The sequence below is a fragment of the Lissotriton helveticus genome, chromosome 8, assembly GCF_964261635.1.
Source record: "Lissotriton helveticus chromosome 8, aLisHel1.1, whole genome shotgun sequence".
Taxonomy (NCBI): Eukaryota; Metazoa; Chordata; class Amphibia; order Caudata; family Salamandridae; genus Lissotriton; species Lissotriton helveticus.
Window position 1 is genome coordinate 1,711,627,531 of NC_136069.1, and position 26,983 is coordinate 1,711,654,513.

Here is a 26,983-nt window from a genome sequence, read left to right on the forward strand (position 1 = left end):
AAAGACGTTATTGCGGGAGGAATTTAAATCAGCTATAAATAAGGTTAGTAATATAGTCGACAATACCTGTAATAAGTTTAAAAGTCCGTGTAATACAGAACATTAGTGAGACAGGGGCCTGTTGTGTTTTATTTTTGGCCTACTGCAGATGTATACCGGTCTCTAAACAAAGGAATACAACAACCCCTCGCATATGTAATCATTGAAAAGAGTCGCCTCAAGATTTAAGGGTCAGGCGTTTTTGGATGGAAGGTTAGTAATAATATGGACTAAACCTGAAAAAAATGTAATAATGTCCCCTTTTTTTGCTACGCCTTAGTAAGACAGGGCTCTTTTGTTGGTTTTTCTTGGGTCTCTGCAGATCAACATCAGGTCTTTAAATAAATAAATGAACACAACAATCCGTCACAATTATAACCAGTGGAAGAGTCAATACCTGGTATAATTGGTAAGCGTTTTTGTATGCAATTACTTGAAAACTTTATTATTAAATGGGAATATCCCAGAGTAGTGACCATATGTGTTTTTTCACTCTGATATAGGAAGCTCTATAAAAATAAAGCCCCGAAGTCTGTGCTTGAAGTTGGAAAATATTCCACTGATAACATTGAAGGTATACTATTCACTAAATCTATGCCTGTTTTTGCGTAAAGTGACATTATTCTCAACCTGTCATTTGGAAATAATTATGTGTATATACAAGATGGTTTCCATCCTAGGAGTCCTCTCTGAGAGAGAGGTAAAAACACACAGTTATAATAAATAGAAAAAGTTAATGTTACCCTCAGTGGTATAAAGTCCTATCATAATTGATGAGATTAAGGTTTGGTGTCTAGGACGAGAGCTTCAGCGGTGTGGGTGCATTGTTTGGTCCAGGTTCAACTACATGAGAGATAAAATAGATGTACATGAACAGTTCCTTTTTGTTGTACATAGGGCAACGCAATTGGTTCAATTGATGTAAAAATGATATGAACTATGAAGATGTGAAACAAATATATGTCATTTATCGTTACAGATACCCAACCATGCAGGGTCTATAAAATATCGTTTGTGAATACATGAGTATTCTGCAAGAAAGGTCCTGAGGAAGGCGGTTTTAGACTGCCGAAACGCGTCGACCTTGCGTATCAAATCGCACTTCTATCTGTGATCCCTCAGACGCAGAATCAAGAATGAATGGAGTATGTATGATAAGAATGTGGTGGATGTAGTTGTGAGAATGTTCATTTTTTCATATATTGTTTTCTCTGCATGGAATGGCCTTTTATTGATTGTATTGTAGAATTATGTGTTTTATATTATGTGTTTTTGGAAATATATAAATTGATATGATAAATTGACAAATGAGAAATTTTTGTACTAAGAAATATAACTAAAGTGAAAGAAAAAAATAAAAAAACTATAAACTCAAAAAAAATGTTGTTTGCCCATATGTATTAAAGTGTAAAAGTAAAAGTGTTGGAGGTATATCGCTAGGATTATAGAGGTCAAGAGGGAATATTTTTTGTTAGTGTTTTGCTGTTCCTCTCTTTCCCTGACCATTGCAGTAAAAATAGAGGGGGTCCCATTCTTATGTTAACACCTCCCTCCACAAAAACAACCCTAAGAGGTGTTTTCCGCTTTGTATGTGTGCTGCAGAATGCAGCACACATACAAAGAGGAAAAAAGATGGAAAAATACAAATATTTCACCTCGTTACGCCTCACCTCAGGAGGCATAATATTTTGACGCAATTCCTTGTAAATCTGGGAATGTGTCAAAAACCATGTGTGTTGTGTGAGAATCCCACGGGCACACCCTTGGAATGACTCCCTTGCGCAGAGTAAGACCATGCAGCAACATGCGCTGTGTTACTGGAGATTTATGAGGCTACTCAAAGCTCCCTAGGTTGTTTTGCCTGGCTTCATAAATCTGTGGGTCAAACGTGACTCAAGGCTCTCCTAAATATGACCCTAAATCTTATATGTACTACGAGCTGGTATGATATTCCCTGAAAACATGCATTGTTGTGTAAATAAAACCTTTTAACTTGAAAACACCTGCTTTGAAACATGCATGGAGTGTTTCAACAATTCCCCAGTAGATGGCAGTAAGTGCACACGAGTGTTTCCCTGTTCAAAGAGGGACTACAGCATTGATTTTAACTTCTAGAAGCCAAAGCTTCTAATGTTTCAGTTTGTACGTAAGAGGAAGATTACTGACAAGTGACTCCCAAAAACATTAAAAAAAATCTAAATTTGAGCAGTCAAAATAAACTCGTTGATATTCCCATCAATGTAATTATGACTAAGAAATATGAAGCTGTAAAAATGTCACCATTAAGGAAGTTTCTAAAGTATCTACCACTAGCCTTCCTCAATGGGGTTGTACATACGTTAATCACCTCCAGGCTGGATTACGCCAGTGTACTCTATCTGGGGGCCCCTCAGAATCTGCTGCCTCGGTTTCAGCACATACAGAATGCTGCAGTTTCAGTGAGTGCAGAAGGCTGCAGTTTCAGTGAGTGCAGAATGCTGCAGTTTGAGTGAGTACAGAAGGCTGCATGTTCAGCACGTGCTGTGGTTTTAGTGCAAACAAATTGCTGCAGTTTCAGCACCTACAGAATGCAGTGGTTTCTGCGCGTACAGAATGCTGCAGTTTTAATGAGTACAGTGGGGCAGATTTATGAAGGCCTTGCGCCGCCGGTGCGTCACTTTTTCCCATGTTAAAAATGACGCACCGGCGGCGCAAGGCCTTCATAAATCAGTATGCTTTGGTTTCAGTGCATGCTGATTGCTGCTGTTTCAATGCACACAGAAGGCTGCAGTTGTAGCGTGTACATAATTCTGCGGTGTCAGTGCATACAGAATGCTGCAGTTTCAGGGCATACAGAGTGCTGCGGTGTCAGCACGTACCGAAGGCTGCAGTTTCAGCATGTACAGAATGCTGCAGTTTCAGGGTGTACACAGTGCTGCAATTTCAGTGCATACAAAATGCTGTGTTTTCAGCGCATACAGAATGCTGCAGTTTTAATGAGTACAGAATACTGCGGTGTCAGCGCATATAGATGGTCTCAATTTCAGTACGTGCAGAATGCTATGATTTCAGCGCATACAGAATGCTGTGGTGTCAGAGTATACAGAAGGCCTCGGTTTCAGCGTGTTCGAATGCTGTGGTTTCAGCACGTACAGAATGCTTTTGTTTCAGTGCATGCAGATTGGTGCTGTTTCAGTGCATACAGAAGGCTGCAGTTGCAGCACATACAGAACGCTGTGGTGTCAGAGTATACAGAAGGCCTCGGTTTCAGCGTGTTCGAATGCTGTGGTTTCAGCGCATACAGAATGCTGCAGTTTTAATGAGTACAGAATGCAGCGGTTTCAGTGCGTACAGAAGGCCTCAGTTTTAGTGCATAAAGAATGCTGCAGCTTCAGGGCGTACAGAATGCTGCAGTGTCAGCGTGTACCGAAAGCTGCAGTTTCAGCACGTACAGAATGCTGCAGTTTCAGTGCATACAAAATGCTGTGGTTTCAGTGCATACAAAATGCTGTGGTTTCAGCGCGTACAGTAGGCCTAGGTTTCAGGGTGAACAGAATGCTGTGGTTTCAGCTCTTTGAGAATGCTGCAGTTTTAATGAGTACAGAATGCTGAGGTTTCAGAGCGTACAGAATGCTGTGGTTTCAGAGCGTACAGAATGCTGTGGTTTCAGCGCGTACAAAATACTGTGGTGTCAACGCATACAGAATGCTGCAGTTTAATTAGTACAGAATGCTTTTGTTTCAGTGCATGCAGATTGGTGCTGTTTCAGTGCATACAGAAGGCTGCAGTTGCAGCACATACAGAACGCTGTGGTGTCAGAGTATACAGAAGGCCTCGGTTTCAGCGTGTTCGAATGCTGTGGTTTCAGCGCATACAGAATGCTGCAGTTTTAATGAGTACAGAATGCAGCGTTTCAGTGCTTACAGAAGGCCTCAGTTTTAGTGCGTAAAGAATGCTGCAGCTTCAGGGCGTACAGAATGCTGCGGTGTCAGCGTGTACCGAAAGCTGCAGTTTCAGCACGTACAGAATGCTGCATTTTCAGTGCATACAAAATGCTGTGGTTTCAGTGCATACAAAATGCTGTGGTTTCAGCGCGTACAGTAGGCCTAGGTTTCAGGGTGAACAGAATGCTGTGGTTTCAGCTCTTTCAGAATGCTGCAGTTTTAATGAGTACAGAATGCTGAGGTTTCAGAGCGTACAGAATGCTGTGGTTTCAGCGCGTACAAAATACTGTGGTGTCAACGCATACAGAATGCTGCAGTTTTAATTAGTACAGAATGCTTTTGTTTCAGTGCATGCAGATTGGTGCTGTTTCAGTGCATACAGAAGGCTGCAGTTGCAGCACATACAGAACGCTGTGGTGTCAGAGTATACAGAAGGCCTCGGTTTCAGCGTGTTCGAATGCTGTGGTTTCAGCGCATACAGAATGCTGCAGTACAAAATGCAGCGGTGTCAGCGGATGTACGTCTAAACAACTACTGCCTAAACCATGACTTCAAGAACCACGAAAACTAAACAACGAGCTACGCTAAACCACTACTTTTTTACAACGACTTCCTAAACCACGAAATGCAACACCTCGTGACTGGCCAATAGATGGCACTATTGTAATAAAAATACTTCAACTAAATATTTTTAAATTGCTCATTGCCCATTTTATTGATAATTGTTTCATGGATTCCTCTCATTTTGACCACAAATAACGGGGATTTTAACATTACAACCTCTGTCCATAAAACTGAACAAATTTATCAATCGACAAGCTTTTTTCACAACCACCTGCAGCATATGATTGGGACACAGGACATAGATCTGCGTCTGCATGGATTCTTAGAATGAAAAGAATGTTTTATTTTTAGAAATATGATGCGGTCTACTCAGGCATCAGTAAAGCTTTTGATAATGCTTAACACATAATTCTGGCATTCGGGTTTTGTTGCCTTTGGTTTTAATCTTCTTGAGAAATTCATATCAAATAACACACTTTCACCCGAGGCTGCTTCTTTTAGACAAATGGTACTCTGTAATACCCAAGGATCACTGTCTTAATATTGCTGTGTATCAAAATCCTATAAAAAGGGCAAAAATATCATAAGGTACAAACACATAATCTATTAAGCTTATAAAATGTTCTCCACTGACCTATTGAACACGGGCGCACTGTCAGATACCTGAGCTCAGGGTGTGGGCTGTACAGCGATGCGTCACTTTCCACTGCGCCCTCCTTGCGAAACCAATGATGCGTCATATTCACAGTATGACGCATCATGTCGCAAGGAGTTACAGATACGTCAATATTTCTGATGTATCTGTAGGCGCAAAAGTGACGCATTGCTGGAGTGTGTCACGAAACTTACGCAACTCCAGCAATGTGTCCCATGTGAAAGGGCCTGCGTCAGTCTTACACATGCTGTGAGGCAGGCGTAAGAAATTGACGCATTTGTGTCCCAAAAGTGGCGCAGTGAAATCTTATAGATTTCACTGCGTCACTTCTATGACCCTTTCTTGCGTCAGAACGCCCCCCCCTTCATACATTATACCTGGCGCAGGTATAATGTGGCGCAGGGGTTTACAAAGTGACGCATCTACCTAGACGCGTCACTTTGTAAATATGGCGCAACAAGGCACATTTTTTACGCCAATGGTGCGTCACAAAAAGTGACGCACCGGCGGCGTAAAAGTGACTCAAGGGCCCATAAATGAGGCCTTAACACTTTCCATAATTATCCATCAATACTGGTAACATGATTTACATGCCAACTCTTTCACTACTCGGCTTGTGCACGGGCTGTACGAGCCAAACCATGCCTCGCTCTTTCTCGGCTCTCTTTCTGTTGTATTAGTTGGTTCACCCACCTCTATGTTCTGATGCCATTTTGTTTCTTCACGGCATTGCATACACAATGCTGTGGTTTCAGCGCATACACAATGCTGTGGTTTCAGCGCATACACAATGCTGTGGTTTCAGCGCATACACAATGCAGTGGTTTCAGCGCATACGCAATGCAGTGGTTTCAGCGCATACGCAATGCTGTGGTTTCAGCGCATACACAATGCTGTGGTTTCAGCGCATACACGATGCAGTGGTTTCAGCGCATACACGATGCAGTGGTTTCAGCGCATACACAATGCTGTGGTTTCAGCGCATACACAATGCTGTGGTTTCAGCGCATACACAATGCTGTGGTTTCAGCGCATACACAATGCTGTGGTTTCAGCGCATACACAATGCTGTGGTTTCAGCGCATACACAATGCTGTGGTTTCAGCGCATACACAATGCAGTGGTTTCAGCGCATACACAATGCTGTAGTTTCAGTGCATACAGAATCCTGCAGGTTCAATGAGTACAAAAGGCTGCGGTGTCAGCGCATACATAGGGCCTCGGTTTCAGCGCGTACAGAAGGCCGCATTTTAAACATTCCAAAAAGACACTCATTTAGGCAAGGACTCAAGCAACTTTATTAGTGAGATCCAGAATCAAATGTAAAGCACTCACAATCACACACAGAGCATTCTATCAGCAGGGCCCCAACTACATTCAAGACAAGCTAAAAAAAGATTTCCCTCCTAGGGCCCTCAGCTCAGAAATGTTTCCTTCCCACAGTTGTGGTTTCTGTCACCTAAGGAGTTAATTCGGCTTCAGGAGCCATTTTGGGGTCTGGATACACTTATTGTGAGTAGAGTTTGAGCTTGGGAGGAGGTACACTCACCCTTCACCTCTCTTACCCCTTAGTGTGGATAGTGGGGTACTCTCCACTGCCACTTTGTGGTCACAGCCAACCATAACCTACTGGGTATCCCTAAAATTCGCAAAGCCAGATGTGGGGTAGATCCTTCTTCTTCCTGGCTCCCTGTCTCTGGAAAGCCCTCCTGTCTTACCTTCACTCTGACCCTGGTAAAAGTTTGTCCAAGGCTCAGATGAAGACTTTTTTGATTCATGAAGTGTAATTCTGCTTTCATTCTACTAACTTAAAGTGCCAGGACCCTTCTTGTGAAGCAGCAGTCCTGCTATATAAATGTTTTTCCATTCTTTCAAATGGTCGGATGACACAGGCTTGCCTTGTACTCTCCCGGGTCACTCTGAATACAGGGGCGTAACACAGACTCCTTTTGCAGCCCCCGTGGAGCGGAGGGGGGGTGCTCTCAGCACAGTACTCAGGCCTGATAGCTCCAGATTAAATCCGGAGTCGGGGCCCCTCTGCGTACCTTGCAGGGGGGCCTCTTCATCTTTCGTTACTCCATTGTCTGTGTAAAGGGCGGGCCCTAGGCCCTCATGCTGGAAATCACTGGGACGCAGGACATACTGCTTACTCGGTGCAACTGGCCCAGAGCACGTGCGCTCGGCCTCTTTTATTGGTACTGTGTCACATGACCAGTGACATCAGTGGTGGGTGGGTGTTACGTGTAAATACAGAGTTAGCTCTAGAATGCTAACAGATTCTAGGGCACTACATCCCTTCCCAAATTGGTTAAAAGTTAACCCAAACGGAAAAGGTCCAAAACCTGCGGGGGAAGGAAAACACAGAAAATAACATTGGACTTGCGCTTTCAAAATGAGTCTCTTTGGCTGCTTGCAAGCCGCAGGCAGTATAGTTCTTGCGTTCAGGACTAATAGTTGTCGGTGGCACGGTTCGCAGTTGTTCGGCAGGTTCACTATTTGTCAGTGCTGTCTGTCCGGTGTTCTCAGCTTTTCTTTTGCTTCGCTCTGTAGGTGATGAGAGATAGATGGATGACATGGGTGTCAATCAGTCTTCTGGTTCTGTTCTCTCTTCTGGCTTTGTGATGTTTCCGGGCAGGCTTTAGTGTTGACTCTTGGCAGGTGAATAGAGTAGGTGCAAACATCCCTCTCACCAGGATGCCCCTCTCGCCGGTTTTCTTCTGCCACAAGATGTCCGGGAGGACCTCTTTGCCAGGTTTCCACTGGACTGGTGTTTTTGGTCGCGTTGCTCTACCATAGCCTTCGGGCCGTGAGCAGGGCGCTCCACGAGCCTCACCGTCGTGTCCTAGTTCCACCTGAAGGTTGGGTTGTCGACTCTCTTCATTGCTCTCGAGGCTTTCATCCTCTTGGGTCCTGCAGACGTGCTTCTGTAGATCTGTCTCCCGTGTGGGACTTGCTGCCACCAGAGTTCCTTGAGGCCTCTTCTTGGGTTGCCACGGGTCGGTGTGGAGTGGTCAGTTCATCAGCTGGATGTGTGAGCACTCTCGCCATTCGATCTTCCGCCAACCCCAGAGGTAGATGTCTTCAACAGTCTATCTTGCTCCCTTCTGCGTTCGCCATGTGGATGGATGACTCGTAGGTGGTTGTCTTTGGTCTGCTCTGCCGGTGCTATTACCAGGCTTGTTCTCCATTGCACTCCGGTGTTCCAGTGCCTGTCACCTTTCTTCTTTTCTTAGTGGCGGTGGCCACTCTGTTCTTTCTTTATTCTTCTTAGCTTGACAGTCGTGCCACTCTGATTACTTCTTCCTTCTTTTCTTCTTAGTGGCAGTGGCCACTCTGTTCTTTCCCCTTTCTTCTTGAAGTGACTGGGTGTCACTCTGACTTCTCTTTTCTTCCTTTCGTCGGTGGCGGGGTGCCGCTCCGATCTTTCTTCTTCTCTTCTCCTCCTTTCGCAACGTACCCTGTTCCCCTTTTCTTCATCTTTTCTGGCCAGGCTTCCCCATGCAGCGCGCGCACTCTGCACGTGTCTTCCTGGTCTTGTCCTAGTCCTAGGACACTATCTTCTTGTTACTCACTTCCCAGGGGTTAGCGTCGCGACCTTCACATCCTCTTCCTGTTGCTTTCGTTAGTTTGTGTGATTGAAGTTCGTGGGTCTAGGTCCTCGGACCGTGCCTTGTCTGAACTTCTTGGACGTTGTGCTGGTCCCTTCTGCCGAGGTCTGGCAGGTAGGATTTGTGGTGCTGAGCCTCTTGGACCTCGTGCTGGTCCCTTCTGCCGATGTCCGGCAGGTAGGCTTCTGGGTGCAACCATCTGGCTGGTCGACTTCGTGCTTGGTGACCAGGCTGAGTGGTCAGGTTGCTTCTGTGGTGAATCTTCAATGCTGCGGGTTGTCAGCTCAACCATTTTCTTTTCATCGCAGTTGAGTTGCTTTGGTGCGCATCTGGGTGCGCTCTTCATGTCTTCTCTTGTGACTTGCTGCTTTGGGCTAGTGCTGTCCGCACTGCTGCGCATTTGCGTCATGCGCTTTCGCACATCTTGTTGCTGGGTTCCAGAACCATCGCCGGTTCGTGTGGTGGTACTCCTACTTTCGCCATTCTGCTGCAGCGATGGCCTATGGCCACTAGGCATCGCTGTCTTCTCTTCTGGCGTGGTGTCGATGTTTCTTGGGTGTTTGCTTCTGGAGGGTTGCGTCACTACTCCATTGACCTTCTTCTGGTCTTGCTTCTTCTTAGCGTTGCCGGTTGCGATTCTTTGGAAACTTCCTGTTCCTGGGGTGTTCTTTCTGCTTCTGGCCTGCTCCTGCGTTGTTGCTTTTTCTTGTCTTGCGTGGATGCCTTCGCTTCAGGATCACTGACTGTGTTCCTTGTGAGCTTCTCCCGTTCTCTTGTCCTTTGGGATAGCCACCTGCCAGCAGGTGGTTCTCTCTCACTCTCCAGGCATTGCTTGTGCGTCACGTAGTTTTGGCTGTGTGTTTGCTAGGTGGCGTACTGGTGTGGCAGTGTTCTTTGCGATTCTGGAGTGTTCCTGCGCTTGGTCAGATGTTCCTTGTGTATTTGCTAGGCAGGTTTTTTCCTCTCTATTGGCAGGTGCTCTTGGTTGTTTTTCAGCTGTACGCAGCTGTCATTCAATTCTATGCTGCTGTGTGTCCACTTTTATGCTTGGCAGTCTTTCCTGCTTGGCAATCTGTCTTGTGCTGCTGTGTCTCTTCTGGGCACCAATTTGCCTCGCAGTCTATTGTCTCAGATCACCTTGTGGCATGTAACTTTGCTGTCAGTGTCTTTTATTGTGCAGGTGCAATTTTGGATTTTGGCCACTAGATGGCGGGGGAGCTCCTCGGCAGGTACCGGCAGTTTTTCTCTTCGTTGTGCGTTTTCCTCTTTTGTGGCCGGTGCTGGGTTGTGTGTGGGCAAGTGGTGCTGCAACCACTCTGGCTCTACTGGTGTGCTGGGGCAGCGGACGACGTGTGGGAGGTGCTGCCTCCTGGTTGCAGGCTTCGTGCTCCGTGTCTCGTCGAAAAGCACATGCACTTATGGCTGTTGCTCATACTCTTGCACCATGACCCTTCCAGGCTGCATAGCGGTTCTCCTTGATGGGGTAAGTATCTCGCTTCAGTTAATTTGTTTCAGCTCGTTTGACAGCACGTTGGGGGTTCATTGGTGCCCTGCTGGCTGCGATGATCACAGGCGGGGCTCTTGTATGGAATTGTTTAGCGCATCCCCGCAGTGCCTCGCTGTTCTCACAGCGCTGCGCTGCATGCGGGGTTCAGGCCAACGTCGGTTCTTCTCTCTCCACCTCACTGCCGCAGCCTCGCACCACACGCTGCGCGGGGTGGAGAGGTTGCTGTGGGCTTGAAAGAGGTGTTAGCGCTTGGTGGGTGGCCTTGGTCAAAGGTGTCAGGGTGAGAAGGGCTTCACCATAATGCGGGTCGGCTCCGCTTTGATTGTTTGGGCGCTCGGCAGCTTGCCTCACGCTGCGGGCGCTCTCCTCTTCGGTTAATCCCCAGCTGCTGCACTTCACACACGCTGCGGTGGACATTGCAAGCAGGCCGCGGGTGGGCTCCGCTGGTCTTGTCTTAATTACGGGGCCCAGTATTCAGCGCCGCTCGCACTTTTGGGGCAGTGCTTATGACTATAGCGGGTGGGCTCCGCTTTTGGTGCTTTACAGTCTGGGCTCACCTTCGGCTGACGGGCCTGTTCTTCCGCGGGTGGGCACCGCGATGGCTCCGCTTGTCATTTCAGGGCACCGCCACGGCAGGCTGGGCCATGGCAGGCTGGAGAGGTGCGGGGTGAGCTCCCGGTCACCTCCTCCTTCTTCTCTAGGCCCGGGGCTCGACACACGCCCCACGGGCCTCTCGGCGGCCGGCACGATTCTTCGCAGGGGGTGCTCTCAGGCGAGCCGCATTCTCTTCCCCTTTTCCACGAATTTTCGTTTAGCTGGCACGCGTGGAAACAGCTAAACCCTCGTCGCCATTGTAAAGGGCGGGCCCTAGGCCCTCATGCTGGAAATCACTGGGACGCAGGACATACTGCTTACTCGGTGCAACTGGCCCAGAGCACGTGCGCTCGGCCTCTTTTATTGGTACTGTGTCACATGACCAGTGACATCAGTGGTGGGTGGGTGTTACGTGTAAATACAGAGTTAGCTCTAGAATGCTAACAGATTCTAGGGCACTACAGTCTGAATGAGTCAATCGGAAGGTGCTGTTCGGACTTGCGCTGGAGGGCGGTGGAATTAGGAGTAGTATGATTAACTATTTCAACTCCAGCCTACGTACAGTAGGGAAGGTGTTGGAATAGTAAATCTTACTATTCCTTAGGTTATAGCGCCCTCCAGTGCAAGTCGATGTAACGCTTGCGTTGTAATGGCAGCGTTAAAAATGCATTGTGGTGTAATCACCGCGATGTAGAGGATGTTTCCCGGGACACCATCACACCACAAAACTACAACTTTAGAGCAAAGAACTAAGGGCAGTCTGGGAAGTGGCTGACTTTGTGGTTCACAATGCGGTCGGAAGGGGCTGCTCTTGGTTGTAGCTTACACAGATATCCTGGCCTAAATATCATCTTACAAAACATTGGGGCATATTTACAATGAGCTGCCATTAATGTAGCGTCACTTCTTTGACACTGCAGCGCCTATTTTTTTCCATTAGTGATATGCAATGTAGGCATTCCCTTGAAAAAAAAACATTGCAAAACTTATGTTGCCATGTGTACAAGGATTTTTAGAAACTGCGCTACATTTTATAAACAGGCACAAAGTCACATTAATAACACTTTTTTACCACTGAGGAAAGGCTGGTCTTAAAAATGACGCTAGCACACTGGTATGAAAGCAGAACAGGAGAAAATCAATTTGGCGACTCAACTATGGAATGGATCCACTGATATTGCAGGTAGGAGCTCCAAGGAGACCAGCACCAGCACAGAGGCAGCGCAGGAGAATGGAGCGGACATACAGGCAGAGGATCACCCTCAGAGCTGTCAGGAAAGCAGAGGTCATAGTGCATCACAGCTCAAAAGGGGGTCCATTGTCCGACTCCTGGACCAGATTGCACCAAGGTGGCAGCCGACATTGCAGCACTTCACCAGCATCCTTCCGCAGGCCAAGTTACAGGGTGTGCTCCACATGGTGGCGTCTGGAACTTTCCAACCCACAACAGCCAGGGGCAGGAGTATCCCAGACATCCTTCTCCAGGCTCCTTCCCTCCATAATAGATGCCATTAAGAGCCTCACGCCTCAGATCCTCATGTTCCCCAACACAACACAGCAACAACAGGAGAACAGACAAGCCTTTTGAGCAATTGCAGGATTTCCACATGTGTTGGGGGCAATGGACTACACAGATGTGCAACTTGTTGCTCCAGCAGCAACATCACACATCAACCGCAACAGGAAGCACATCTTTTCCATGAACGCGTAGGCAGTCGTAGACCATCCGGGCCTCATCATCAATGTACTCACGAAGTGCCTGGGTGGCGCTCATGACTCGTTCATCTTCTGCCATTCCACCGTCAATGAGCGCTTCCAGGATGGGACCTATGGCAATGGCATGCTTGTTGGTATGTACATCCCAAGCACATGACAGACCACATGGCAGTCAATTATTTAGGAATGTGTTGACATATCAGTCTTTGGTTCAATGAGACTGTGCATACATAGTTTCTGTGGGTTTATATACCATGCTACAGGGCATATGCACAACACATTTCCTAAAAGTTACACGTGTCAATACCGCCTACTCCACTGTGTGCCACATATAGAAGCCAACCGAGCTTAGGCGCTATTACTGTTCATCATGCACTGGTAGCGAAGCTCCTCAAACCATCTTAATGTGGCAATGCAAAGTCCGTCTGCAAGACTATGCATTACCTTATTGGTTTGCAGTAATGCAAGCCATACTAAAGTGCGGCATTCAGGCAACCTACATCAAGGATGCCTTCATGGGCCTAGCGTTGGCCTGTCTCATCAAACACCAATTAAGGTCACACACGTTTACACATATCCTATGTACATGGACCTTGGGACCGTATGTGTTGGACTTGGCCCTTCTGGCAGGTTCACCCCTAAATTTTTTGCTTTTAATGGTGACCTGGTGATGGGGATTTTTGGGTTCTGCGCACTTTCACTGTGTCCCAGTGGAAAGTGCGTGCGCATTCTGAGTGCATGTGGTGAGAATGGCCTGCCCTCCCATAGGAAAGCATGGGGAATGTATGTGTCCTTGGTAGTTCCTGATGCGTGGGGTGTGCAGGCTCGAGTCTGGTATGTGCGGACCCGTGTGATTGAATGCTGCGCAATGATGTCTGCAGCGTGTATGTGTCTAGTGTGGAAGTGCCGCTTCTAGACATGGATAGGCGTGTGCAGTGAGTGTGCTGGCATGTGATTGGCTGGAGCTGGCTGGTGAGCCTGGCTCCAGGAGTCTGGATGGGTCTGCCCAGTGGTGAGTGTTGAGATCAGCATGTGTGATGTGAGGGAGGGGTGCACCTGGGACCTGAATTGGGCTGGGCTTTCCCCACACAATGCTGGCTCCGCCCCCTGTGGTGCGACTGATGACCCTAGCCTGCCTGGTGAATGGAAAGGGTGGCTGGGGAAAACAAAGTACTCCAAAACCAGCTGCGACTGGTTTCTCCCCCACCCTGCACCCTGAGACAAAGGGATTTGATGTATAAAAAGAGGCTGTGTCCCCTTTAAAATGTGTTCTCTTCCAGGATCCTATCTCAGGGGGGCTGCTGCTGCTGCTGGGCGCCAGGAGGACCGCCACTTGGACTGCCTCCCTGCCTGGAGGCCCAGTGAGCTGGCTCTGGGCCCAGCCTTGCCCCCCTGCCTGCCTAAAAGAACTTTGCTGGACTTTATGTTTCCATATAGCGCTTGGGAGCACTGTTTATTGTCCTCTAGCGCTGGGAGTGCTTTGTTCTTGCTACAAGCACCTGGAAGCGCTTTCTCTTTTCCGTAGCGCTGGGAGCGCTTTGTTTATTTTCTGTTAGCCCCGGGGAGCGCTTTGCTTTATTTTCTATTAGCGCCTGGGAGCGCTTTATTTTTCACACCCGGTGCCCACCCGGTATTGCCCCGAGAGATTGCCGCTCCCTGGACGGGAGCTCACCCCGTTTATTCTTCAACTCGAGGGAGCCTACCACTCGGTTGATTTATTCCCCAGCCTACAGTGCCTGGATGAGCTGTCGTGCTGCCCGCGACAACCCGGAAGCTCTGGGGCCAGGACCGGAAGTCCCGCCCTCACAGGGCAGCACGAGGATAAGAAAGGCGGCCGGGACTGAGCAGGTGAGGTCCGCGGGGCTCCCGTGCCCGGTAGAGCCGCGCCTGCTGCCCAGTCCCGCCTGACACCGGCGAGAGCAGAAGAAGAGGCTGGGAGCCCGCATTGCCTCCTCCGACAGCTGCAGAGAGCCGCCCGAGCACCAGGACACCGCAGGAGCCCCAAGGAGCGGGAGCTCCCGTACCACGTCCCTGGACATCCGGTGAGTGTTGCTCTTGTCTGGCAGCTTCGGGGGCAGTTTTCTTTCGCTTTTGAGCAGTCCCGGTTGGCAAGGGACCGCTCCAACGACCCTGGGGCATTATTGTTTTAGGGCCCACGAGGGCTCCGGGGGCCATTGTCGGTTTAGAGTCCCCAGGAGGGGGACTCCAGCCAAGCAGGCACAGTTGCATGACCGAGCCCCGAGGCTCCCAGGCCACAGTTGTTTTAGAGCTCCGAGGCTCTTGAGTGCCATTCTGTTCAGTTATAGCCACGAGGCTCTTGGGGGACACCAGTCAGTTGGTCAGAGCCTGTGAGGCTCCCACGTTGTGGTTGGCCCCATTGTTGTTCTTGAGCCTGAGAGGCTCCAACGGATGTGTTCCCATTGCCTTACAGCTGCCCAGCACTTAGTGGGCAGCTGCCACGTTTAGGCTTGTGCTTTTGGTTGCCTGCGCAGCCTGCCCTGACTTTTGGACTAAGGGCGTTTCAGCCCTTGAGAGGCCAGTTGGCCTGAGGGACAGTTCTGGTATTGTGCCTATGTGCACCTTGCGCAACTTTATTAATTTACTTGCCAATGTGATTCCCGCGCAATTGTTCTTCTTACACCTCTGAAGGTTTTTATGCATCATGTGTTTTGCTTCTTTCCCTTTGCTATGTGGTATATGCTTAGGTGATTGTTTTTCCTTCTATAGGTCCTGCTTGTAAGGTCCTGGTTGTAGGAGAGTAGGGTCTGCAATCCTATGATCACCCAGATTTTTGCTTTTTGCTTCACTGGTTTACGACTTTCCCTGGCTGTGGGCCTGCTAATCAGACCCACAGCCTAGCTGTTCTCTCTACTCCAAATTGTACCCAGGTACTGAATTGGCACTGGGCCCTCTCAAGTCCCTGTACCCAGGGCTGAGGTGCACCCAGAAGTCTCCCAGGGGCTGCAGCATGTATTATGCCACCCCTGGGCTGACTAACTAAATCAGACACAACTGGCTGCTTGACAGCTGGGGCAGAGTGGTGTACTCTCCCTCTGCTGTAGATATAGTATTCCTATATCTAAACCTATATGGACACACAGATCTCCTATCAGTCACTCCTATGGCAGGCCTTGACAATCCTGAAGGCAGAGTGCTTGGAATCGTGTGAGATGGTGCTCTGGCATGAGCTGAGCCTGTCTGCGGCTTTCGGGATCCATCCCTTAGCCGTTTCCATGATATCGCATACCATATACTCTTAAGTGCATTATAATCCTCGCGGTTATATGCCAACTCTGGTATCGCTTTATCAAAACATGTCGAGTAAGGTGTCATACGAATTGGAATACTAACCCCTCGCCAATTCTGGCGACGGGGTTAGCATTCCACCCTTCTAGAGGGACACGACATGTATGTAACCTGTAACCCCGGTTAAAGTCAGACAGAGCCTTAGCTCCACAAAATGGATGCTGCCACCGAGACACAAGTCTGCCCTCCTGCTGCTGGGTGTCCTCCCAGCCCAGGAGGCAAGGACAAAGGGTTTCCTGCCAGGGGCGGTGCCAGCACCGTCCCAGACAGGATTATGTGTATCCTAGGTAGGCAGGGCTTTAGAGGAAGGTGACTGCAAGTGGCACCCCGGTGCTCACTGTGCATAGGCCGGCTGAAACCAGTTCCAGGGGCACTCCAGCCCCTGGCCTGGGGAAAGCCCGCCAAAGGAGAATGGTGTAACCACCCCCCTCCTAGTCCCACACATAGGGCAGGATTAATCGCGTGCCAGCCCCTTTTTGCAGGATAAAGGTAGGAACTGGCCCCCTTCCAAATCAGATCATCTTTGAATCCTGAAACTACTTTCCACGAAAGGAACTCAAGACTTCTTCCTAAGATTTCTCCCTTGTGACTAAGGAGTAGTCACCCTGCAGCAGCAGGCACCAACCAAGCATCGCGGGTTGTTGCCAGTCTCTCCTTCGGATCAAGACTGCTCCAGCACGATGAGAACTGGCTTCCCTGGCACCTCTGACCTCAACCTACATCATCAGCCCAGCTGTGATCCGTGGGTGCGACGAGACCTCGAGGGACCGGCCATCTTCAGAACTGCACGACGCTTGTCCAGCACGACCGCTGAGTGACCCTCGACTGAGTGCTTTGGGGTAAGAGAAGCCCCGACCCTGAGCAGCTCCAGCACCGAAGTTCAGCCCCCCTGCATCCACGAGATCTGCGTGGGGCCCTTCTGCTTTTTGCTGCTCACCGCGTTGTCCAGGTCGCTTGCCCGTTGGCTAGTGGCCCTCTCACGACGCTCCACGACGACAACTACTGCTGGTCTGGTTGCTCCAGACTAGCCCTTGCTCCCCTCCAAAAGAGGAGCACCCAGGACCCTCCTGGTCCACTCAAGACGCCATTTTAGGTCCACCGCGTGGGCCTTGCATTTGCCAAGACTTGTTGCCCAATCCTGGGTCCAGCGACGTCGACAGCAAGTACCTTCGTGGGACAGCTCGCACCTCCATCCTGGTCGCCGACAACGCCTCCTGGTCCGAGAGACTGCAGAGCCCAGCAGCGCCCACTCACCTGGCTGAGGTGACTTCGTCCGGTGCCATCCTGGTGCCCACCCAAATCACTGGCTAGTGATTCAGAACTTGGTCCCCTCTGCTTACAGGTTTCTTCTTCCCTGATCCAGGCTTGGATCACTCCGAACTTTCTTCACTGGCCGCCTGCCAGCACCTTCTTTCTTCAGGCTCCTGGATCTTCAACGAGGGTTTCCGACGCAACTTCAACCCTATGCAGCCGCAGCCCCTGGGCTAGGTAACCTGAGTACTCCGGTGCTCCAGCATAGTCCAACACCCTAAGTGTTCGGATCCCCTCTTGTTTTCGACCCACCTAGTCGGGTTCGCCCGAGAACAGTAACTTTGCAACTGCTAGCCTCCATAGACTTTTTCCCGCCTTACGCGTGAGAGTTCCCACTCTGCACACGACGTCCACAGGCCTCCTGCATCTAATCCCAGTGTTTAGAATTGTAGGCCTAGCGATTCCTGAGTCTAGAAAAGTATTACTTACCTGCTAGCAAGTTCGCATTCCACTTACTGAGTATATGGTTTTTCGTGCCCCTCGGGCATTTGTGTAAATTGTGCGACTTAAAGTATTTTCGTAAGAGTTTTGTTGTGTGCTTAGCTCCCTGACTCATAAAGAGTTCAGGGTAGTCTTGTTATAAATAAATATACTTTATTTTTGATAACAACTTGTGTGGTGTCCTTTCACTTGGTGTTCAAAGGGTAATGTGATGGTAAAACAGCTGGCTTAACACGCCCTCTAGAGTCTTAGCCTTAGACTGCTCGTATCCATGCTACTAGGATAGCTGGTCTATCAGGTTGACTTACAACCAATCATCAATAAGGGTTGTTTGGACCGATACATAGTGTTCACTAGAATAGTGAGCACTGCATATCAGGCCAACTTCTCACATTGGTGAGCAGCGGTTGGGATTTGAGCTTGCTGTTTGTTTTACCACACATATCCTAAGAATATCTTGTGAAAGATCACATAAGTACTAAGGTACATATAACTTAGCTTAGAATACTCTATGTTCTACTGAACCAGCTGTTGTAGCTCCTAGGGCCTAGCACACCCTAAACTACAACTCTAGCAAGGGATCAGTATGTAAACATATAGTGTAGGTAAGTGCACCACTTACACCTCACTAGAAAAGCATGTCTACCCAGGGAGAGTCTACTGAGACTCCCCTTGTGGCAGTTGACCCTCCACAGGTCACTTCAAGATATGCAGCTCTCATTTTCCAGGAGATGAGACAAGTGTGTACCTCCAGGAAACTGAAACAGGGGTCTAACCCCACCATTCCCTTTCTGATAGGTCTCTTAGAGACATATGATGCGAGAAAGATTTCTCAGCTAGATGGGAATATGCCAGCCTTAGAGGGTACCACTGGGGATCCCGACCTCCACAACACTGTAAATGCAGTTGAGGAGGAGGATCCTGAGGAACTCTCTGGGGATGAGACAGACAAAGGTCTTGAGGTAGTCAGAAGGCTAACTAGGGCCAACATAGACTTGCTTGGGCTAGGATCTGGGGGACCCCCAGTACTGACCCTAAGTAGGCCTAACCTTGGAGGTAGGAGAGATAGATCTCTTTCTAGGGACTCCAATAGATCTCTGCACTCTAATGCCTCTTCTCAGAGGACAAGGAACTCTCCCCAGAGGAGATTGACTTCCCCTCAGAGAATAGAGCATGAAGCCAGAATGAGACAGGCTGCTCTGAGGATTGAAAGGGAAGAACTTGCCCTGGCCAAAGAAAAGCTTGCCTTTGCTAGAGAGCAGCAGATGAGTGGGTTAGTTCCCACTGGTGGCAGCAATCTCCCAAGAGATAGAGAGAAGGGTTTAGATACTAAACACCTGACAAAAATAGTGCCCCCCTTTAAGCAAGGGGATGACATCCAGAAATGGATGGCTGCTTTGGAGAGGGCCTGCACTGTGCAGGGCATTCCCCAGAGTCAGTGGGCAGCTATACTGTGGCTCTCCTTTGATGGCAAAGGTAGAGATAAGCTCCTCACTACAAGAGTGGAGGATGCTAACAATTACCAGGTCCTGAAGAATACACTGGTTGATGGGTTTGGTTTAACCACTGAGCAGTACAGGTTGCTGTTCAGAGACACCCAGAAAACTCAGTCTCAGGACTGGTCTGACTTTGTGGATAGTGCCACTTAGGCTTTGGAGGGCTTGTTGCTGGGTAGCAAGGTTACTGATTACACAGGATTGTATAATCTAATAATGAGAGAACAAATTTTAAATAATTGTCAGAACCAGTTGTTGCACCAGCACCTTGTTGATTCAGATCTGACCTCTCCCCAAGAATTGGGAAAGAAGGCAGACAAATGGGTCAGAACAAGGATCAAGCAGAACCAGCACCAGAACCAGGGTGGTCAGAAGAAAGCAGACCAGAAGGGTAATACTAAGAGTGAACAAAATGACCAGAAGTCTTCAACAGGTCCCCAACAAACCAAAGAGGGTGGGGGTCAGGCTTCACAGCAGAAAAAGAAGACTCAAGAAGGCCAGTCAAAAAGGTGGTGCCAGTACTGTAAAAGTAAGTCTCACTGGTTTAGTGAGTGCACCAAAAGAGGAGGGCAAACCTCTACCACTACAGCCCCTAAGGCAACTGCACCCCCTAGTACAGTCAGTAGTGGTAGTGCACCTCCCAAGGGATTAGTTGGGTTAACCTTGGGAACTGAGGAGTCTGACAACTTAGTTGGCACACTCACTCAGGCTGTCCTTGTCTGTACAGGGGATATGGATATGTCCCCTGATGTAAGTCCCAATACTTTGGGCAAATACAGGCAGACACCTTTGATAAATGGCAAAATGGCTCAGGCCTATAGGGACACTTGTGCCAGTGTCACCATGGTGACACCTAACTTTTTGGACCCTGGACAGATCATGCCAGGTACAGATTTCCTGGTTACCAATGCCAGCAACGTCACTACCAGTCATAGTATGGCGATTGTTGCTTTCTCCTGGGGAGGGGTAAGTGGCCAAAAGAAAGTTGTGGTTAGTTCAGACCTCAAAGTGGATTGTTTGTTGGGCAATGATTTGGAGTCATCACTATGGTCAGAAGTGGAGCAGAGGACTCACATGGAAATGTTAGGCTTGCCAGCACATGTGCTTGCTGTGACTAGGTCACAGGCCAGAAGATGCCCCACTGAACAGGTGCTGGATCCTGGAAGAATGGACCAGACACCTTCCAAGAAGAAGAGCAGTAGGGTTAAGGCTTCGCCTTCCCCCTTGCCCCAGGTTGAGGATCAAGTCTCTGAGGAGGCTGATCTGAGAGAGCTGAGGGAAACTGAGCCTAAAGAGCTTGAACTTGATCAAGTTGAGTTTCTGGGCTCAGGGGGACCCTCCAGAGAAGACCTGGGGAAGGCACAGTTAGACTGCCCTTCCCTTGAACCCCTCAGACAGCAGGCTGCTGCTGAGGCTGCAGGGAATGCCACAGGTACCCACAGGGTATACTGGGAAGATGGACTCCTGTACTCTGAGTCAAGAGACCCCAAGCCTGGTGCAACCAGGAGGCTGGTCATCCCCTTGTCTCTGAGAGGTTTCCTTCTCACCTTGGCCCATGAGATTCCCCTTGCAGGTCACTTAGGCCAGACAAAGACTTGGGACAGGCTTGTCTCACACTTTCACTGGCCTCACATGAGTGAGAATACCAAGTAGTTTTGTCGCTCATGTGTCACTTGCCAAGCCAGTGGTAAGTCAGGTGGCACAACAAAGGCCCCCCTCATACCACTACCTGTGGTGGGGGTTCCCTTTGAAAGAGTGGGGATTGACATTGTTGGTCCAATGGAACCCCAGACAGCATCAGGGCACAAGTTTATACTGGTGGTGGTGGACCATGCCACCAGGTATCCTGAAGCTATTCCACTTAGGACCACTACAGCACCTGTAGTGGCAAGGGCCCTAGTTGGAGTGTTCTCCAGAGTGGGCTTCCCTAAGGAGGTTGTTTCTGACAGAGGTGCAAACTTCATGTCAGGATATCTGACTGCAATGTGGAAGGAATGTGGTGTTAACTACAAGTTCACCACACCCTATCATCCACAGTGCAATGGGCTTGTTGAGAGATTCAACAGGACCCTCAAAGGGATGATTCATGGACTACCTGAAAAGCTCAGGCGTAGATGGGAAGTCCTGATACCCTGCCTCTTGTTTGCTTACAGAGAGGTCCCACAGAAGGGGGTTGGCTACAGCCCTTTTGAACTTCTGTATGGGCATCCTGTAAGAGGACCCCTGTGTTTGGTGAAGGAAGGATGGGAGAGACCTCTCAAAAAGCCTGCAACCAGCATAGTGGACTATGTACTTGGTCTCCTCTCCAGGATGGCTGAATACATGGAGAAGGCAACTAAAAACCTTGAGGCCAGCCAAGAACTCCAAAAAGCTTGGCATGACCAGAAGGCTGTCCTGACTGTATACCAGCCTGGACAGAAGGTGTGGGTACTGGAGCCAGTGGCCCCAGCAGCCCTCAAGGACAAATGGTCTGGGCCCCACACCATCATTGAGCAAAAGGGAGAGGTTACCTACCTGGTAGACCTTGGAACTCCCAGGAGCCCCCTCAGGGTGCTCCATGTGAACAGGCTCAAGGCATATGTCGACAGGAAGGACATGAGCTTGCTCATGGCCACAGATGAGGGACAGGAGGAAGAGAGTGACCCTCTCCCAGACCTGCTCACTCAGAATCCTGATGATGGATCAGTAGATGGTGTTGTCTTTTGTGGCAGCCTCTCTGAACATCAGCAACAGGATGGCAGACAAGTTCTGCAATCCTTCAGACATATGTTCTCTCTGACACCCAGTCAAACTGATTGGTGTACCCATGAAGTGGACACTGGAAACAGTCTGCCTGTCAAGAGTAAAATCTACAGACAGCCTGATCATGTCAGAGACTGCATCAAGACAGAAGTGCAAAAAATGTTGGAGCTGGGAGTCATTGAGCCCTCAGATAGCCCTTGGGCTAGCCCAGTAGTTCTAGTGCCAAAGCCTCACACCCAGGGTGGTAAGAGAGAGATGAGGTTTTGCGTAGACTACAGAGGCCTCAATGCAGTCACTAAGACTGATGCCCACCCAATACCAAGGGCAGATGAACTTATAGATAGATTGGCTTCTGCCAACTACTTAAGCACATTTGACCTGACAGCTGGGTATTGGCAAATCAGGTTAGCTGAGGAAGCCAGGCCCAAGACAGCATTTTCTACCCCTGGTGGGCATTATCAGTTTGTGGTAATGCCCTTTGGGTTGAAAAATGCACCTGCCACCTTCCAAAGGCTGGTGAATCAAGTTCTCACTGGGATGGATGACTTCTGTGCAGCATATCTGGATGATATTGCTCTCTTTAGCTCCACCTGGGAGGATCACCTGGTCCACCTGAGGAAAGTGTTAGAGGCCCTGCAAAAAGCAGGCCTCACTATCAAGGCCACTAAGTGCCAGATAGGGCAGACACAGGTTGTATACCTGGGCCACCTTGTAGGTGGAGGCCAGGTTCAGCCATTGGAGAGTAAGATACAGGCCATCAAGGACTGGGCTCCTCCAATCACCCAGACTCAGGTTCGAGCTTTCTTGGGCCTGACTGGGTACTATAGGAAATTTGTCAGAAATTATGGGTCCATAGTGACCCCCCTTAATGACCTGACAAGTAAAAAGATGCCAAAGAAAGTTCAGTGGACAGCAAGCTGTCAGAAAGCATTCGATGACCTAAAGCAGGCCATGTGCACAGCACCTATCCTAAAGAGTCCAGACTTCTCCAAACCATTCATTGTCCAAACAGATGCTTCTGAGTTGGGTGTGGGAGCTGTTCTATCTCAGCTGAATTTTGATGGCAACGACCAGCCAATTGCTTTCATTAGCAGAAGGCTGACCCCCAGAGAGAAAAATTGGTCAGCTATTGAGAGGGAGGCCTTTGCTGTGGTTTGGGCCCTGAAGAAGCTGAGGTCCTACTTGTTTGGCACTCACTTCACAGTTCAGACCGACCACAAGCCCCTCTTATGGCTAAGTCAGATGAAGGGTGAAAACCCAAAACTACTTAGGTGGTCCATTTCCCTACAGGGGATGGATTTTACAGTGGAGCACAGACCTGGTACTGATCATGGCAATGCTGATGGGCTCTCCAGGTAATTCCACTTAGAGCAGGAAGACTCACCTGGTCAAGGTTAGTTTATTGTCCCAAAGTTTGGGGGGGGGTCATGTAGGAGAGTAGGGTCTGCAATCCTATGATCACCCAGATTTTTGCTTTTTGCTTCACTGGTTTACGACTTTCCCTGGCTGTGGGCCTGCTAATCAGACCCACAGCCTAGCTGTTCTCTCTACTCCAAATTGTACCCAGGTACTGAATTGGCACTGGGCCCTCTCAAGTCCCTGTACCCAGGGCTGAGGTGCACCCAGAAGTCTCCCAGGGGCTGCAGCATGTATTATGCCACCCCTGGGCTGACTAACTAAATCAGACACAACTGGCTGCTTGACAGCTGGGGCAGAGTGGTGTACTCTCCCTCTGCTGTAGATATAGTATTCCTATATCTAAACCTATATGGACACACAGATCTCCTATCAGTCACTCCTATGGCAGGCCTTGACAATCCTGAAGGCAGAGTGCTTGGAATCATGTGAGATGGTGCTCTGGCATGAGCTGAGCCTGTCTGCGGCTTTCGGGATCCATCCCTTAGCCGTTTCCATGATATCGCATACCATATACTCTTAAGTGCATTATAATCCTCGCGGTTATATGCCAACTCTGGTATCGCTTTATCAAAACATGTCGAGTAAGGTGTCATACGAATTGGAATACTAACCCCTCGCCAATTCTGGCGACGGGGTTAGCATTCCACCCTTCTAGAGGGACACGACATGTATGTAACCTGTAACCCCAGTTAAAGTCAGACAGAGCCTTAGCTCCACAAAATGGATGCTGCCACCGAGACACAAGTCTGCCCTCCTGCTGCTGGGAGTCCTCCCAGGCCAGGAGGCAAGGACAAAGGGTTTCCTGCCAGGGGCGGTGCCAGCACCGTCCCAGACAGGATTTTGTCTATCCTAGGTAGGCAGGGCTTTAGAGGAAGGTGACTGCAAGTGGCACCCCGGTGCTCACTTTGCATAGGCCGGCTGAAACCAGTTCCAGGGGCACTCCAGCCCCTGGCCTGGGGAAAGCCCGCCAAAGGAGAGGGGTGTAACCACCCCCCTCCTAGTCCCACCCATAGGGCAGGACTTAGTCGCGTGCCAGCCCCTTTTTGCAGGATAAAGGTAGGAACTGGCCCCCTTCCAAATCAGATCATCTTTGAATCCTGAAACTACTTTCCATGAAAGGAACTCAAGACTTCTTCCTAAGATTTCTCCCTTGTGACTAAGGAGTAGTCACCCTGCAGCAGCAGGCACCAACCAAGCATCGCGGGTTGTTGCCAGTCTCTCCTTCGGATCAAGACTGCTCCAGCACGACGAGAACCGGCTTCCCTGGCACCTCTGACCTCAACCTACATCATCAGCCCAGCTGTGATCCGTGGGTGCGACGAGACCTCGAGGGACCGGCCATCTTCAGAACTGCACGACGCTTGTCCAGCACGACCGCTGAGTGACCCTCGACTGAGTGCTTTGGGGTAAGAGAAGCCCCGACCCTGAGCAGCTCCAGCACCAAAGTTCAGCCCCCCTGCATCCACGAGATCTGCGTGGGGCCCTTCTGCTTTTTGCTGCTCACCGCGTTGTCCAGGTCGCTTGCCCGTTGGCTAGTGGCCCTCTCACGACGCTCCACGACGACAACTACTGCTGGTCTGGTTGCTCCAGACTAGCCCTTGCTCCCCTCCAAAAGAGGAGCACCCGGGACCCTCCTGGTCCACTCAAGACGCCATTTTAGGTCCACCGCGTGGGCCTTGCATTTGCCAAGACTTGTTGCCCAATCCTGGGTCCAGCGACGTCGACAGCAAGTACCTTCATGGGACAGCTCGCACCTCCATCCTGGTCGCCGACAACGCCTCCTGGTCCGAGAGACTGCAGAGCCCAGCAGCGCCCACTCACCTGGCTGAGGTGACTTCGTCCGGTGCCATCCTGGTGCCCACCCAAATCACTGGCTAGTGATTCAGAACTTGGTCCCCTCTGCTTACAGGTTTCTTCTTCCCTGATCCAGGCTTGGATCACTCCGAACTTTCTTCACTGGCCGCCTGCCAGCACCTTCTTTCTTCAGGCTCCTGGATCTTCAACGAGGGTTTCCGACGCAACTTCAACCCTATGCAGCCGCAGCCCCTGGGCTAGGTAACCTGAGTACTCCGGTGCTCCAGCATAGTCCAACACCCTAAGTGTTCGGATCCACTCTTGTTTTCGACCCACCTAGTCGGGTTCGCCCGAGAACAGTAACTTTGCAACTGCTACCCTCCATAGACTTTTTCCCGCCTTACGCGTGAGAGTTCCCACTCTGCACACGACGTCCACAGGCCTCCTGCATCTAATCCCAGTGTTTAGAATTGTATTCCTGAGTCTAGAAAAGTATTACTTACCTGCTAGCAAGTTCGCATTCCACTTACTGAGTATATGGTTTTTCGTGCCCCTCGGGCATTTGTGTAAATTGTGCGACTTAAAGTATTTTCGTAAGAGTTTTGTTGTGTGCTTAGCTCCCTGACTCATAAAGAGTTCAGGGTAGTCTTGTTATAAATAAATACACTTTATTTTTGATAATAACTTGTGTGGTGTCCTTTCACTTGGTTTTCAAAGGGTAATGTAATGGTAAAACAGCTGGCTTAACACGCCCTCTAGAGTCTTAGCCTTAGACTGCTTGTATCCATGCTACTAGGATAGCTGGTCTATCAGGTTGACTTACAACCAATCATCAATAAGGGTTGTTTGGACTGATACATAGTGTTCACTAGAATAGTGAGCACTGCATATCAGGCCAACTTCTCACACTGGTTCCCTGCGTGATTCTCCTAAGGTGGTTAGGTTTGCGTAGGTGGTACTTACCTGTGACCAGTGGTTACTGGTTGTGTGCTTTAAGTTCTATTTTGTGCTACAGTGATTATTATTATATGTGCTATGTGCTAATTATTATTCCTACAAGTGCTAATTCTACCAAGTACTAAGTCCAAAAGTGCCTATTCCTGACAGTGGTCCAGGTGGCCCTGTCTTGCACATTTCCCCTGTAAATTCTGCCCGTGCCTGTTGGCACATTGTAAAGTGTGTTTTTTTATCTAATGTATTTTGGTGTAATACAAAGGCTATTTTTATACATAACCTTGTGTGGAGTTTCCTTTGTGGTGGGCCTTGGGTGTTGTTGCTGGGGGTGCGCGCGCAAACACTTAACTCACATTGCCTCCGAGTTTAGCCTTACTGCTTGTGTTACGTTACCTAGGGGGTGAGCAGGGGTTATCTTGGTGTGTAACTCCCTTGCCCTGATGTGGAAGTGGTGGTCTCTGACTGACCTTGGCGCAAGCCCTGGCCAGCCGGGGATCCCATTTCTAACAGTATGCAAGTAGTATGCCTTCCAATGGGAGATGAAAAGAGAATCCAAAATCATATGTCTCTTTTCAATTATTAGGTGTCCAGCATTTCCCATGACACATAGAAGGATGGAATTTCAATGATTGTGTGTTATTAGTGCTGGAATGGGTCCCTTAAACAATGATGTTGTGTGAGGGCACTACAATGACACACGTGCACCATGGTGCAAGGGGGGTGGCGGCATTAGATACTATCATGTGATGTTGCGAATGTGGACTAAGCATGGAAGTGCTGTATGTCAACTGAAAGGCACATTCCACCCCTTCACTTTGGATGCAGGTCAGCTCAGCCATATTACATCCACTGCTGCCTAGTGGCAACAAATACCCTGTGTGTGCATACTATAGTGTCAATGACTCTCACAAATG